At 42.9% G+C, this 16,995-nt stretch overlaps 1 long non-coding RNA gene across 1 annotated transcript; it reads right to left on the reverse strand.

Moving 5' to 3' along the window:
* Positions 1–6,010: 6,010 nt before the first annotated feature.
* On the reverse strand, positions 6,011–10,939 carry LOC125943793 (uncharacterized). The gene is made up of 2 exons (XR_007465898.1): positions 10,794–10,939; positions 6,011–6,148 (listed from the first exon to the last, which is right to left on the reverse strand). It is a non-coding gene; the product is annotated as an uncharacterized LOC125943793 (long non-coding RNA).
* Positions 10,940–16,995: the final 6,056 nt, after the last annotated feature.

Here is a 16,995-nt window from a genome sequence, read left to right on the forward strand (position 1 = left end):
GTGACTGTCACTGGGAGATCCCCGAATGACACTAGATTTGACAGTTTTTCGTGTTGTTTCTTTCCGCGGAGTTCCAGAGGGAGATCACCGCTTGCCAGCCTGGAAACTTTATAACCTGGACCAAAAGCTTCAGTCAGTGTTTTTGCAACCAGAAAAGGTGAAATAATTTTCGCTGCCTTTTCTTTTTTCTCATAATGGATTACATGAAATCTAGGAAAATTCTCAGTATTTCGGCCAAAAAACTTGAAAACTTCTTCGGCGCGCCCTCGTTTCAGACGGCGATCAGGGAGTGGGGGGAATGAACTTTCCATAAGTATAGGTGAATGTTTCGGCAGCGGCGCCAGCCACCCACCATGGAGCCCAACGAGGGGACGCTGCAGAGCCTGGAAAACATAGGTCCTGCAAACGCCAGCTGTACGCCGCCACTATAACCAGATATGGAATATCCAAGGTTGGCTACCCACACAAGGTTAACCCTCGCCGCCAGGAATGTTGGAAGTAAATGGAAGAGAAAAGGAGACAGGAAAGATTAAAAGTAAGGGAGAAAGGCGAAGATTGAAGGGAAGAACAGGAAAAGGCGACTGCCGATTTCCCCCGGGTGGGTCAGCCTGGGGGTGCCGTCTACGTGAAGCGGAGGCCAAAGGAGTGTGTTGACTCTGCCGAGGGGCCATAAAGGTCCAAACACCCGGCTTCGGCTCAACTCCCAGGACCCCATTTTCCCCGGACACGGCTAAGCCACGCACGACGACACGCGGGAAGGTCCAGCCCTCATGTGCTCGGGTACGTGGTGTCGCAACTCACCAAACGCCTGCTTACGCAGACGCCCCTGCGGGGATCTAAAGACTGAGCTCAGCAGTATTCGAGAATTTATAATGTGCCAGAATGGCCGAAATACAAAGGAAATTGCAATCTAAAACGTCACACTAACATACAGGTGCTGGGGTTTCAGTGTGAAATAAAATAAAAGGAAGGTTTTGCCGTAATTTTATTAACCTGTCATGAGATTAGGGAAAGTATGGTTTTCAAGTAATCTTTTTAATCGGCACTGATTTAGTGTTTCTGTTTAGTTCGTCTGATTTTCCCTGTACACATTTAGTTTGAGCCTGTTATGAAATTTCTGTTAAGATTTCTGTTCTTTGTGCACCAAAGCAGTGAAACATAGAGCTACTGCTGCTTTCTTATGTTGTGCAGCAGTGATGAAAAACATGGGCCGTGTACGCATGCTCAGTAGGAATTATTTCTCTTTACTAAGGATGCACATTGTAGCGGTCTAAGTGTTTTGATCAGTTGCCTTCTTTCATTTCTTTACAGGCATGCCAAAAGCGGACATGCTCAAGCTTGAAACTGCAATGTGTCAATAAATGCATTCAATTTATGTTCAGAGGTGCAGGATGTAGTGGTTACTTCTTTACTGGGCATGAAACACCAGAAATGGTTTATGCATGCAGAATACATGAGCACAGTATCAGTGTAAGTTCAAATAGTGTATAAGACAGATCACACAGGTAGAGTTATGTACTATTTCTACAGTTGTGTACACAATTATCCTGTAATTATTGTGTGTTGCACCATCTGAAGTGGCATACAGACTTAATAGCTTTAATGTACTACTCAAATTCACATTTTATGGCGTATTTGTGAGATATAACCCTCCATTTGTGTAAAAAAACGCTTGCATGCAGCAGACGCAAACACTGAAAATTCAATGAACGAAATCCTCCGTTTTTCATAATTTAATACAACGGAGAAGATTTTACGGAGCATTCGTTTTACGAAACCCTCCGTTGTTTCTTTCTTAACGAAAATGTGCTGTTTTCAAATAAACGGAGAGAATTTTACGGTGAATCCGCTAAACGAAACCCTCCGTTCTTTTTTTTTAAATAAAGGAAACTTGCTGTTTTCAAATACACAGACAAAATTTTACGGTGAATCCGCTTAAGAAAACCCTCCGTTCTTTTTTTTAAAATAACGTAAAATTTGCTGTTTTCACAACGATGGAAAAAAATTGCAAGGTGTCCGTTTAACGGAAGACACCATTTTTCATTTACGGAAAAGTGCCCGGCAACGTTTTACCTTCAACTTTTGCCGTAAACTGAGACATTTTTTTTTACAGTGTAGAATCCAATGAGTGATCACTCCATCTCCAGAGAACATACATCAGCTTCACCTATTTTCTCAAAGTGCACTCCGATCGGGACCATCCTTGTTCTCTAACCATTAATGATTTGAAGTGTGCAACGCTTTTCTATAATCGACCCTCTATGATGCGGCATTTGTCACTGCGTGTAAGAGAACTCATCGAAGAGATGGATGTCCCACTTCTAGAACATAGCCTAATGCCTCCAGCTAAGATGTCACCGCCCTGGAAGTGGCAGGTGATAGAGTGTGAACTATCCTTTGTAGAGGTGACAAAGCACGCTCCCGATCTCGAAATTGCAATGCATTTCCGCGAACTTCAATCAAAGTACTCGTGATCGGAATTCTACACCGACGCATCCAAGTACCATGCTGGCGTACCTTACGCGGCTGTTGGCCCCTCTTTTTCTAAATCTGACGTATTGAACCCCCTAACAAGTATCTTCACAGCAGAAGCCTACGCAGTACTTTCTGCAGTGAAACATAGTGACAAATTGAAACTACAAAAGGCAATAATATTCACAGACTCGTTGAGTCTTGTAAAAGCGCTAACGTCTTTACAAAAGCATAAGAATCCTGTTTTATTGAGCTTTACTCACTCTTGTGTAACATTTACCTATCTCATAGACAAGTAATAATATGCTGGGTTCCCGGCCATAGAGGAATCGAGGGTAATGTGCTTGCCGACGAAATCGCCAAATCAATGGCACCGCAAGGTATTGGTCTTCCCGCTGCTATCCCTGTTACAGATCTGAAGCCTTTCCTACGAAACAAACTGCGAAGCCACTGGCAACGCTGGTGGGACGCCGAAGCAAATAATAAGCACCACTTGATTAAGCCACAGTTAGGGTTCTGGCCCTGTACAACTAAAACACGACGAACTGATGTCCTATTCTGTCGTCTCAGAATAGGACACACATATGGCAATCACAATTTTCTATTGAATGGTAATGATCCTCCTACCAGTGGTAGATGTGGCGAGAGGCTTACCGTCCTCCACGTCCTCTTGGAGTGTCGGGAAGCCGAAAGAGAAAGAAAGAAACATTTTCCGCTAGCATATCGCTATTGTGTCCCTCTCCATCCCGCTATGTTTCTCGGTAAAAACCGCTTTTTAGCACCAACGCAGTCCTCGCATTTTTGATAGATGTTGTGCTACATGTTATTAGCAAAATAAGTTCATAGCGCATCCTCTTTCCAGAGGATGTTGCTGTGATAGTTTTTTATAGCACATCCCTCCAGGCCCTTGTATTTCAAGGGCTCTGTTTAGGCACTTCTGGCCAATTCTAGCATCTTTAAGATTTTGTAATTCGTATCATTCCTTCGCAATGCATTGTTCATGTCCATAGTACAAATAATTAGTCATTGCCATAATCTTATTACGTATAGATTTTACGCACCTTGCAGCGACTGTTTTTAGGCCCCTTTACAGCCATGTCACATCTAATGTTCATATAGTTCACTATTCATGTACCACTAATAAACCATTACCATCGTCTTGGCGCTCTTTGGCCAGATCTGGTCCTTGCGCCAATAAACCACAATAATCATCATTACCCCTCTGTTTTGCAAGTATTCGGCTGGGGTAAAGGCTACTGAATGACAATAGATTACTTCCTTCATGGCAAAGTGTGGGAACTCTGATGACTGAAATAGAGTGATTCGCGAAAAACATTTGCGCTCCCTCTTCCTCTCTGGATATGGATAACTCTAACAATGCCGACCACTCTGACCTCCAACAAAAAACTCTCGTCCACAAACTACGCATTCCTCCTACGTGCGGTCCTCCCAAGACACGTGGGGTTCCTCTGAAAACTCCTCCGTACCGACAGGAAACGTATTCCTACCAGTAAAAAAAGAAAAAAAAGCGCAGAACGCTTTTGTTAACACTGTAACGTTTCCTCCAGAGCTCTGGTGTTTCGGCAGAGTGCAATTTCATACTATAAAGTTATAATTTCCCGCACTCAGTTGGCGCGCCTGTCATACCCGTCTCGCCAGGGAAGAGGCGCGAATCTCGAACAGGTTTGCGTATGCCAGACATCGCGAACGTACTTCGAAGGCGAAAGATTTCTTGCACACTTTAACAATGCCTCAACCAACGCCTCGTAGTTTATTTAGGAGGCGTTGCCTCAACAATGGTCCCATGAAGAAATATCGGGCCTGCAAGCTCCCCACAAATTTCTGGAATCTTGTTCTATCTACAATGATTTGCTCAATTCCTATTCATGCATGCATTTACATTGTCTACAACTTGAGAGGGGAAATATTTGAGTAAATTGCGCTACTTGTCAATAATGTAAATAGTGTATGCATTTCGTATTGTACGGTGGTTCTCTATGCCTTCTCACATTCTTCTCCCTTTCTTTTTGCTCACTCTGTACTGGCCGGTGTTCGGGTGTTTATAAGCCAACAGAACTTTTGTTTCTTACAACTACTAACTTAATAGCTGCTTTTTGTACAGCCGCCTTGGTAAGTTGACGGGGACGCGAAACCATGAGCGCTTTACATGGCAGTTTCTGTAGGTGCCGTTTAAGCAAACAATTGTGGTCGGTAAGAAGGCTCTTGTCAATCATGTCAAACCAACTAGCCCAACAGCTTACTATTCACAAGGCTCAAGTTTGCCAACGAAGTTACCTTTGTTTGTAAATGGGAGAGAAGCAGAAAAGGTTGGGGTCATTGCCTCGACAAAAGAATGTCTTGTGGAGTCAGGACGCACACACTCGGGGTATCTTTTGTCCTCGTCGGCAAATATATTGAATCCTTCGTCATACCCTTTTATACCTCTTCCGTTGTGTTTTGACAGAAAGCTAGACGACAGCATTGCTTTGGAGCAATCGCGGCGCGCCCAACGCATGCTGTCACCTGGCCTATTCATTTTGCTAAATTCCTGGCGTCCAAAAAGTAAGAGCTGCACAAATTGTTCTTTTCTGCAAGCGTTTTGAACACTTTCCTTTTGGTTAAGAATTCAGAAAAATATGTGCGCGAATTTGAATTCCGCGGAACATAATTAATTGGGCAAGAAGACATTTGACAACTGTGTGCCAACTAGCTTACTACACTGTAAAAAAATTGCTTCAGTTTACGGTGAAAGTTGAAGGTAAAAAGTTGCCGGACACTTTCCGTAAATGAAAAACGGAGTTTCCGTAAAACGGACAGTCTGTAAAAATTTTTTCCGTCGAATGAAAAACGGAGAATTCCGTCAAATGGAAAACGGAGAGTTCTGTTGAATGGCAAACGGTGATTTCCGTCGAATGGAAAATGGTGATTTCCGTAGTTGTGATCACAGAATTGTCTGTATTTTCTAAATACAAAACGGTGAGCTCCGTAGAACGGAAATTCTGTAAATTGAGCCCCGTACTTTCCTAATTAAAAACGGACAGACCGTGGCGAGGAAAGGTATGCACATAAAACACACAAAAATAACAAAAAGGAAGACAAAAGCACCTTTCTTTTTCTTCTACTTGTGTCCATGTTTTCTATGCTTGCGTTCCTGGCACCATGAATCCGTACGAACTTGTTCAGCTTTATCTTGCTTCGTATCAACAGCTGAAAATTTGTTTTGTAAATGATGATGCGGGTGTATATGTCCAGACAATGAAAAAATTGTTTGTTTCATTGAAATAAGTTATACCAAGTTGTACATAACAACATGGCTAACTCACATCAGATATAGCTTGAAATGGGGCAGAAATTAATGCACATAAGCGGACATACACCACGCTGAACATGCTGTGTGTGCACGTTTCCTCCTTGTGTAACTGTCTTTTACACCGCGTCATTTTCGTGTCAGTGTTGCCATGTTGCATTTGAGTTCTGTACATGACGTGTACAAAGCATACATACAAATTCGTGCCCAAAAAGCAACAAGCCACCTGAATCTGAACGAAACTGCATGTTTATTGTGCTTTACTGAAAAAAAGAACTTGCAAGATAAGACACTAGAAATGGCCTGACTAGAAGAAGGATTGGTTGAGAATCGGAATGACTGGTTGCTTGCACATGCCTCCTGCTTTGCCTGAAAAGGGAAAAAAACACCAATCAATTAAGACTCTTTATTAGTAAAATCTCGTTACAAGAGACACTGTTACAAGAGACACTCGGTTATGAGAGACATTTAAAAATGGTTTGGCTGGTTTTCCTATGTTCGCCATGTTAACAACATTGCATACAAGAGACATGGTTACAAGAGACACTCGGTTACTAAGGACAACGTTTTTATGTCCCTAGAGCAAATTCTTCACTATTTATAAGAGACACAACCCAGACACGCTCACGTAATGCGGCTAACGTCGTACTAACCGGTATGTGCTGCAATTTTCATTCCCTTGGCTCGATTTTGTTCCATTCCGCAGCCAGCTGTCATTCCTCGCATGGTTGAGACTACCAATTTCACAGAATTTTCTGCGATTATGCTTCTATAATCGCTGTCGCGCTCCCACACCGACTCTGCGACAGAGTACCACTGAGTTGAATTTCCGTCACAGCGTCTGCGGTGCTGGTCGCTTCGTATGCCGGTAGTCAAACTCCGGAGCCATTGCCATGTTTCCATGAGACAGCTATGTTCGCATCAAAGATGTGTTTAAACACACTTTGGTGCTGATGTATAATAAAGTGGTCTAGTCCGACTCCTCAGTATTTTTAGAATTTTTGGTTACAAGAGACCTTGGTTACAAGCGACATGTTTCCCGGGTCTCTTGAGTGTCTCTTGTAACAAGGTTTACTGTACCACCATCATCACCGTTTTTAGTCAGATACATCAACAATAAATGATTTCCAAGTCACAAATATAATTACCAGTGCTCTGGTCAAAACAAATGGTTCATAAAAAAATGTCATACTCCCCCTTGTTGGTATATGTTCCTAGCCTTATAACATGAAAAGCTTCAGATGAAACCTACCCAAGTCATTTGATAGCTCACTTGGAACAGGCAAAGCTCTGACGAGCACATTGACATTCAGAGATTACATTTTCTGCATGTAGGTAGAGCTACCACGACCACATACTGCGGACCACGGTTTTCAACCTTCACTGCCCTAACAGAAAACCTTGCAGATTCCACTGTTTTCCAAAAACAATGAAGCACTCTTGAAACGAGCTCAAAGCACTCATGTTGTACAATTCCGATGCAAAACAACCAAGCCAGAGGTACTGTCCAGATGACAAGCTTATAAATTAGTAACAATATGAAGAAAGCATGCCTTGCACCACAACATGCGCGCCTTTTAGCCTCTTTCAGATTTGGTTTGTTTTATCATGAAAATAGCAATGTGCAATATACTTTTTACTTAAGCAATGATAATTGAAAGTTATGTTCGTCAGTGCGTCAACATGCTATCTCCATCTCCTTAAAAAGTTATAATTATGCGCTGTGTTGACCCAAAAATTAGCCGTTTTGTCAGTCTGTGCTTTTCGAAGCAACCTGTAGCACTTTCGCGACGTAAAGGAACCTGCAACAAGTACACATGGACCCCATATGTGGCAGCTACAGGCAGTACACCGTTTATTCTGTCCATTCCTTGACTTGCAACCCCACAACCAAACAAATTATGCAACATGTCCTTTCCAGACAGCATTACTTCCGTGACGTGCTTAATTTAGGAATTTTTTTAAAATCCCGCCTCTCCTAAAGAAATTTTTAAGTAAAGCTGAAACTAAAGCAATGCCCAAACGTGAGCGCTTCTCGTGGATTTTGAAAGTCAACGAGGGCAGAGCTATTTGCCCCAAATGTCTGGGACTTTAATGGCAACAGGATGGCCAAATTCCGTGCTGCTAATAGATGCAGATAAAAACACACATATGGGCGTTGTGTTTTCGAAGGTTTACGTCTTATCGTAGCAGGTATACTCCGTGGTAATTAGTTGGAATTCATGCTATTTGCCTGCAGTCTGAGCCAAAATATTCTTAGAGCCATAGCCACAACACTTTTTCTTTGGGATAATTCAAAATGCGGATTCGGCAAAATTCAGAAAGAATGCTTCCAATTCAACAGGTGCTTCTATATTGTATTTTCAAATACAATTCTTTTTCTTGCGAAACTAACGATGAGGGTAGCTATGGGGGCTTGTTTGTATGGCATCTTTTATTCTCTTGTAGCGCAAGGCTGAACACAGGTACAACAGAAAGGCATATTTGGCATGCACACAGTGTTAACTTCCAACAACAGATTTATTTCCCGTTCTCGTCACTATATATACCCTCAAAACGTCATACAACATAATATGTGTAAAGGCTCGGTAAACATGAACTAAAGAAAACCTGGAACCACACGCATGCAGTTTTTTTAGCCACAGAGATTGAGACATGTACACGTTTAACACGAACAAAGATGTACAAGCTCTTTCGAGGATAATGAAATTGAAGGCTTACTGATGCATGCGTCACCAAATGTTGATATGTTTCTAGTGTCTATAGTTAAGCGCTTTATCGTGCACCTGCTTCTGTTCATGATAACTGCTTTTTTGAATATAGGTTTGCACTTGCATCTTTGGCAATGAAGAACAAGAAAACCGTCAGCAGCCAGGGTATGTAATTTGTTATTGTGTTCTCATAGCCTGTTATTTATACATCTACCAGTTTGACCAATGTAGGACCCTCCACACCCAAGAGGAATGCGGCATACAACACACGCGATATAATCAATGAATTTGCTTTTATGTTCCTTCTGGCATGCAGTATCCGAAATTCTTTCTGGCCTTGACTTCCTACAAGGGCTCATAAATTTATTAGTCGTCGAAAAAACAACATTGATGTCACTCCTTCCAGCAATCTTTAATCTGTGGGAGAAACTATGCATGTAGGGGATGGCAGCAATCCTTTTCTTTATGTCGGTACTTGTACGATATACCTGCTCGGAACCTTTTTGCTGTGCCTTTTTAAGCAGTCCTGCTGCGACTGACACGAGCACGTGGCTCTGGTAACCAAAGCCGCTTAAACGTGAGACTCGCCATTCGAAGCTATGGTGCATTAGATGCAGGATAGCCATGTGGCGGGAAGATTATATTCCTTGACATTAATTTTGTGCTCACCGATAACAAAACCTGCTGGTGTTAAGAACCTAGGGCAAGTAAGCCCCTTTTACCATTTCATTCCACGCATACAAAACTTGTGAAGAGGGGAATCACGAAGGTGTGTTTCAGTGAAGCGCTGTAGAAGCCATGCCAGCACCTAATGGACAATAGCTTCGGACGGCAAGTCTCACATTTAAGCGGCGCTGGTTACCCGAGCCAAGTGGAAAAAGGTTCCGAGCAAGTGGATGGTACAAACACCGACATAAAGAAAAGAAAGGTTGCTGTCATCCCCTTCATACATAGATTCTCCCACAGAATAAAGATGACTGGAAGGTGTGACATCAACATTGTTTTTTCAGCTCCTAATAAATTGGGGAGCCAGTGTAAGAAGACAAGGCAAGAAAGAATTGCGGATACTGCATGCGAAAAGGAACATAAAAACAAATTCATTGATTGCATCACGTGTGTTGTATACGACATTCCTTTGAGTGTAGACGGTCCTACATTGGTCAAACTGGTAGATGTATAAATGACAGGCTACGAGAACACAATAACAACGTAAATACCTGGCTGCTGACGGTTTTCTTGCCCTCCATTGCCAAAGATGCAAGTGCAAACCTAGACAGTTATCACGAGTAGAAGCAGGTGAAAGATGATGCGATCTTTGTTCGTGTTAAACGTGTATATGTCTGTCAATCTGTGTGCCTAAAAAACTGCATGCGTGTGGTTCCTGTTTTTTTTAGTCCATGTTTACCGATTTTTTACACGTTTTGTATGATGTTTTGAGGGTATATATAGTGACGAGAACTGGAAATGAATCTGTTGTTGAACGTTAACGCTGGGTGTGCGTCGAACTTGCCTTTCTAGTTGTCCCTGTCATTCAGCTTGCACTACAACAAAATAGAAGATACCATTGATTTCATTGTCATCAGGCGCGGGCACCAAATAAAGTTTGTTCACCAAAATTAAGTGGTCACCAGGAATGTCTAGTTGAATTTATCTGAACATGCTCTACTGTCAGTGGTGACGATGTTGCCAGTCTAAAGGCCTGCAAGAAGGCACTAGTTATGTTTTCTAGGGCACGAAGGCAACAGAGTATGTTGCCTAAGGCAAGTAGTCACAGGAGTCCTGTATCAGTAGAAGAAAATTTAGAGAATAATAATTGGTCGGAACACTTATGTCACGCACTTCTGAGTCACGAAGCGCTTGTCTTTGTCTCCCTTTCTTGTGCCCGTGTATTTTTATTGCGCTAAGTTACTCGTTCATTTATGCACTATGATGATGAACTTGTTTTGGAAAACTTCAAATGTGTACCTGACCTTTGACTCACTTTTGCACGTAAGTAAACATTATGAACTTGTCGCTGTGACCAGTCATCTCTATCTGCTGTACACTTGTGAGATGGGGTTAACAGTATTTGAAGGTTTGTGCATTAAGGCAGGAGAGCAGGACTTGCTGGATGGCTCATCATTTAATTTGCAGAAAAATGCAGCAGTGTGCAACAATTGTATCACTAATGACCTTGAAAATCTTGTTAGTTATTAATTTGTAAACACCTGTTGTCAAACAGCCTGCTGACTAAAGGTCTGAACACATTATACACAATTATAGCACGTACTACTACACGAAAGAAAACCTATAATAGAACCTACCAAATACAGTATCAGTGTAGTGGCAGGTGAAATGGTTCCTCAATGCTTGTGTCCTTCCTGGGAGAAGGAAAGAAATGTTAAGCTTACACTGACAGCACCAAACCACACAAACGTAACTGCCACAGAACATCAGGAGTTGTAACTAGATACAGCCAACCTGCTTAACTATCTCATGTACATTCAATGACAGAATGTACCTTCATGGAGCCTTTAATCTATGACATTCATGCTGTAATACAAACATGCTAGCAGACAGAATCAAAATTGCATGTATGAAAATTCTCAGGAAAACTATATTTCCTACCTACCACAGTCCACTCTTTGTGAAGTACAAATAAGTGACTGTCTAAGCTACAATCAGAAGGTGGAAAATTCGGGATCCTTTCTAGTAAACAACTAACCATATCTCTACCTGTACTCAGCAATACAAAGGTGAATCGCAAGTACTATACCGATAAAGAACAGTTCAGAACTGCTGCCAAGTGAGTGCAATAAATAAATGATTTTGAATTTATCTTCACGTAAGACTAGACGTGCTAATTTTCGTTACATTACAGGAAAGACTGGTCAGAAAAATATTGCATTCAGTCAATATTGGGATTTGCAAAACAGTAGTAACAAGTTGAGGTGGGAGTCCCTCAGGTGGTATGTTGCGATGTTTCGAGAAATTGTTTCAAGGAGCGTCTTTCCTTAACCCTTTCATGTGCCAATTAGTTGTGTTGATTGAAAACTTAGCTTCCCCACATTTCTTACATCTTCAGATTCACTAAATTCTTACAGATGCACAATAGATTAAGAGTATTCAGTTCTTTAGTAAGTTTGTCAAGTTTATAAAATGTGCACACCATGCGAAAACTCAGTGCAAGTACATGAGATTTGCAAACATCAACTATTTCATGTCTACCAGGCTTGAACAGCACCTATCCAGCCACTCAAAAATTATGACTGGTGCAACACACTGTGAAAAACGATGAAAGAAGTGACTTACACCAAGCAATGTACCCAACCATCTACCTTCATACTTCCTTTACTAAAACAATTTGCCTGTGTAATTCAATCTTGCAGCACTATTTCAATCAGAAGAGTTCCAAGATGTACGGGACACATTTTAAATATCCTTACTTTAATCAATGCTATTGCTATTAATGCACTATCTTGGTGTATTGAATTGCTTGCATAGCGTCTGAAAGGATTAATCATATTCGAGTAATCTTTACTGAAACTCAAGGCATAATACTCATATTTGTTTACAGTTTTGTGATGAGACAACACGATAGATGCGGGAGTTAAAAAACAGCTTTATAAAATGCTGTAGAAAGCAAATTTCTACAACCTCTCGCAATACCGAGCTATTTCCTATGAGTGTTCTAACATTTCCTTGTAACATGATGCAGTGTTTTCACAGACATAGCTTGAATCGTTGTATCTCAAGTTTTGGAAGCAACTTAAGAATTGCTATAACAAGCAGATTTGAAGCCCTACCCAGACTGCACAGCCACTTACTTTCTTTAACACCAACACGTGTAATGAATTATGTCATCCACATGGCACAGTTTCCGATTATATTCTCAAGCATGAATCTCATAATTGCAAGTTATGCAAGAGTGTACCTATATGATTACTTGGGGACAGCACGAAAAGACAGGAGAAGGCTAGACAACACGAACGCAGGCAAAGAATTTTGTTTACAGACAAACATCTATATATACTAGGCCTGTGTGTCCTGCGTAGTTGCAGCTGCAGGATAGCGGGATAATGTAAACAACCGCACAGTTGATGAACTGCTGTTCTGCCTTTTGCTACACTTTGCGTCAAGGCTCGGTCCGAGTCACCTTTTCGCACAATGTACCCCGATTGCTCGACGTGAAAAATAAAAGTACAGTTCCAGCTTTCCCAACAGTCTATTTGAGACTATAACTGACCTTGTGAATATGATGAATAAGGATTATAAACAGGGATATGGTGCCTCAGAAAGGCTGGCCAACGTTTCGATAGGAGGACCTATCTTCGTCAAAGGCGGCCTCGTCATCCTCGGCGGGTTAGTTTTAAAGGGTTAGTGGAGTGACGTCACTGTCGATGTCCGCTGTGGCTGGCTGTAAAGGGAGAGACTGAAAAGAAAATGAGCGCCGGCGCTTGACTGGCTAGGCGCGGTTTCTAAGACGAGGGGACAAGAGCGGGAGAGCGAGAAAGTGCCAAAAAAATTTATAAAAAAAACCGTCAGAGGGGGTTGGGGGAGCGAGAGGCGAGTGAGCGTTCGGAGGAGTCGTGGTCGGCGTGCGTTTGGGGTCCCTGAAGAGCCGGTCAGTGTGCAGGTCACAATACGAGTTGAAAGCATGACTTGATTAGCGTAGCATCAAGGCATCGGGTAATTTTGTGGTTGACAGGGAGCAGCTTGGTCCGTCAAGGGACGTTAGCCTCACTAGTTCGCCCTAGGCGTCGTCGCGGCGGTATACAGAATTGGCGAGACCTTGTGTGGTCAAGGCGCCGAAAAAAGTATCCTGGCGTCTGGGATTTTGGACTGTCTCGGTGTGGATCTTGTGTGGAGAAAAAAAAACCGGCGCAGGAGGATGACAGTGTAGAAAAAATATAATTAGAAATTTAAACATGGGGGGGGGGGGAGACAGGTGTACCTGGAAAAGCGCTCTTATGGTTGATCAATGCGTAAAAGCATGGAGGACGATAATAAATTGAGTGGTAGGGGAGATGCAGGGAAGAACTGTAAATGGAAGAATAGGTGAGGTTGAGGGGAAAAAGAAGAAAAAAAGAAAAGAAAAAAAACTATATATAAAAAAAACGGCACAGGAGAGTGACAGCGGAAGAAATATAATTTGAAACATGAACACTGAGGGGACAGGTGTACCTGGAAAAGCGTTCGTATGCCGGGTTTTTTTTTAAATAGTTTTTTTTCTTCTTTTTTTTTCTTTTTCCCCTCAACCTCACCTATTCTTCCATTTCCAGTTCTTCCCTGCATCTCCCCTACCACTCCATTTATTATCGTCCTCCATGCTTTTACGCATTGATCAACCATACGAGCGCGTTTCCAGGTACACCTGTCTCCCCCCCCCCCCCCCCCATGTTTAAATTTCTAATTATATTTTTTCTACACTGTCACCCTCCCCTGCGCCGGTTTTTTTTTTCTCCACACAAGATCCACACCGAGACAGTCCAAAATCCCAGACGCCAGGATACTTTTTTCGGCGCCTTGACCACACAAGGTCTCGCCAATTCTGTATACCGCCGCGACGACGCCTACGGCGAACAAGTGAGGCTAACGTCCCTTGACGGACCAAGCTGCTCCCTGTCAACCACAAAATTACCCGATGCCTTGATGCTACACTGATCAAGTCATGCTTTCAACTCGTATTGTGACCTGCACACTGACCGGCTCTTCAGGGACCCCAAACGCACGCCGACCACGACTCCTCCGAACGCTCACTCGCCTCTCGCTCCCCCAACCCCCTGTGACGTTTTTTTTTATAAATTTTTTGGCACTTTCTCGCTCTCCCGCTCTTGTCCCCTCGTCTTAGAAACCGCGCCTAGCCAATCAAGCGCCGGCGCTCATTTTCTTTTCAGTCTCTCCCTTTACAGCCAGCCACAGCGGACATCGACATGACGTCACTCCACTAACCCTTTAAAACTAACCCGCCGAGGATGACGAGGCCGCCTTTGACGAAGATAGGTCCTCCTATCGAAACGTTGGCCAGCCTTTCTGAGGCACCTTATCCCTGTTTATAATCCTTATTCCTCGTGTGCTACTCCATTAGTCAGCCATCTTTTTTGATTTTGGACTTGTGAATATGATATAACAGTGGCCACCACACTGCAAGCAAATGTTAGACATGAGTTCAGAAGCTCTCCTCCACTTGGTGATGCCTCGATTTCTTGAGGACACCTTTGGTGTTCCTGTGATGAGCTTCACAGCCAAAGAGTGTGCCGACGCGGAAGGCAGAAAAGCCTCCTCCAAACATTGGGCATAGCTCCAGCACACATAACACTAACCAAAGAAAACCCTGCGGTCCAGAAATGGAAGATCACTGTCGAATGGTAGTTTTTCTCCGCACGTGAACTCATCTAGCACTGCAGAGAAGACATAAAAAAATCCCTCTACCCATTTAGTAGCCTTACTTCACCTAATATAGAGGAGAAAGTTGCCAATGAAGCAAAATAACTTTACTACACTGGTGCCCACAATAGCTAGTGTTTTACGGTTACCTGACAGTGTTTTTGTCTGTGAGAAGTTGCCAAGCAAGGCTACTCAAGGAGTTCAGCCATTTTTTTAATGTCTCCTCCACAGTGCCAGGTGTGCTCAGGGAAGTAAAACTGCTGGAAAGCAAGCTCCAATATCTAGCGTCAAGGTTTTCTGTGGTGAGCATCGTGCTGGATCTATGATCCACACTCAGAAGTGTCTTGGCCTTTCCTATTATCGCACTTGAGGCCGGCAACCCATCGGCCAATCAGGGGACGAATTCACAGTACCTCGGGATGCGCTATCTTGGGGTGCTATTCTGGAAATGGTCCAAATTCGCCATCTTGTCATCTCTGATTGGTTCAGAAGGGGTGCGAACACTGAAGCGTGTTGTTGCTACAGGAACACGCTTGGCACCACCACGAAGTGGAGGGGAGCTTCCAGACCCAAGAACGGTTGCTTTTAACAGTGTGTTCGCACTGCCTTTCGGCATGCGTTGCCAAGAAGCGTTTAACAGAGCTGAACATAGGTGGCCAAGAAGCATTTAACGGAGCTGAACATAGGTGAAGTCTCCAGTCGGAGTACTTCAAGGAAGCCAAGGCCTAACACTGCTATACAATATGTTCACAAAGGAAGCTGTCAATTCAAGCAAATTGCTGGGGACAGTTGGAACTACATTTTTATTTTCAGGGCCAAACAAACTGGGCAGGTACAAAAATGTCAACCGGACCAGGCCAAGATGTGAAGTTTGCATCAAGATGTATGTGCTGGAGGTCATAGGAAGTGCAGTTGGTGCTGTTTACAACATCCTACTGCCCTGCAGCAGCAATTATGTAGGACAAACAGGACGAAAACTCAAGGACTATCTTAGGAAACACTCACAGACCCTCGATACAAGATGGGGAAGCAATGTAGCTATCGATGCTGCTTTGTGCAGTTGTATATCAAGTTTTGAGCAAAGAAGAATCCTCATGGCACATGTTCAAAACATACAAAACTCGCAGAATAGCCCCCACATATGCTAGTGTGTATACACTTCTAGACAAATTAAGGTATACAGATGAACTGCTAGAGCGTTCTGAACTGGGCTGGTTGGTGCATGTATAGGAAGGAACTGAATGGTGCCATATACAGGATAAAGGGAATGTGTTGCTGTGCCCTTCACCTTCACTTTGTTCTGGCAGTAGTGCTGTTCATTCGCTTCAAAATATTCATATATTTTGGTCACCTGACCACGTGACACAGCTGCGTGCTCAGGCTATATTTTACCTTGTTATGATACTTTCCAGTGTCACACGCAAATCCGTCGAGGCATCTTCACCTATCATAGTAAGCTGAACAATGGCTAACAGTGAGCTTAACTGTGGCTACACTTCGTTACCATGGGGCCCATGCATGACAGTGTTAGAGGTCAGTATGCAGGTGTTTTTGCATACTCATAGAGGCAAACTGGACAAAGAATTAACATATTGGTGCGTGTTTTATCTGTTGCCTCAAATCCCGAATTCCGGTGCTATTAGTGTTTTTTGAACACCACTCATGTGCAACCTAGACAAGTCTGAAACAATACCACTTTCAAGTCGACGTCCTCATGCTGAACCAATTGGTTGCCCCAGGAAAAACAAAACATCATTTATATTTTGGATGCATCTGCAACAAGTATACTTGTATAGGCGTTGTCATTCCAACAACATTTGCAGTCAATGTCCATTAGGACTGCATATGCATGACTGATATACGATAGAATGGCCCAGCTTACCAGAACAAATAGCACAATGCAAGACTGCTTTGCCACTGGTGTTGCAAGCAGGCCCTCATGGCTGAGAAACTGAATGCAAGGCGGCACACAGACATCCTTCACTGGTGCAACAGCTGCAAATGAAATACTGATATCAGTTACTTTCTGGCCGGTCATCCAAAGCAAAGCACAAACATTTTTATATACAATTACACTACGCATATAAGCTCGTAACTGAGTTGCTGTTATTGCTGCGAGATAGCTCACAGCATTTTATA

The sequence above is a fragment of the Dermacentor silvarum genome, chromosome 3, assembly GCF_013339745.2.
Source record: "Dermacentor silvarum isolate Dsil-2018 chromosome 3, BIME_Dsil_1.4, whole genome shotgun sequence".
NCBI lineage: Eukaryota > Metazoa > Arthropoda > Arachnida > Ixodida > Ixodidae > Dermacentor > Dermacentor silvarum.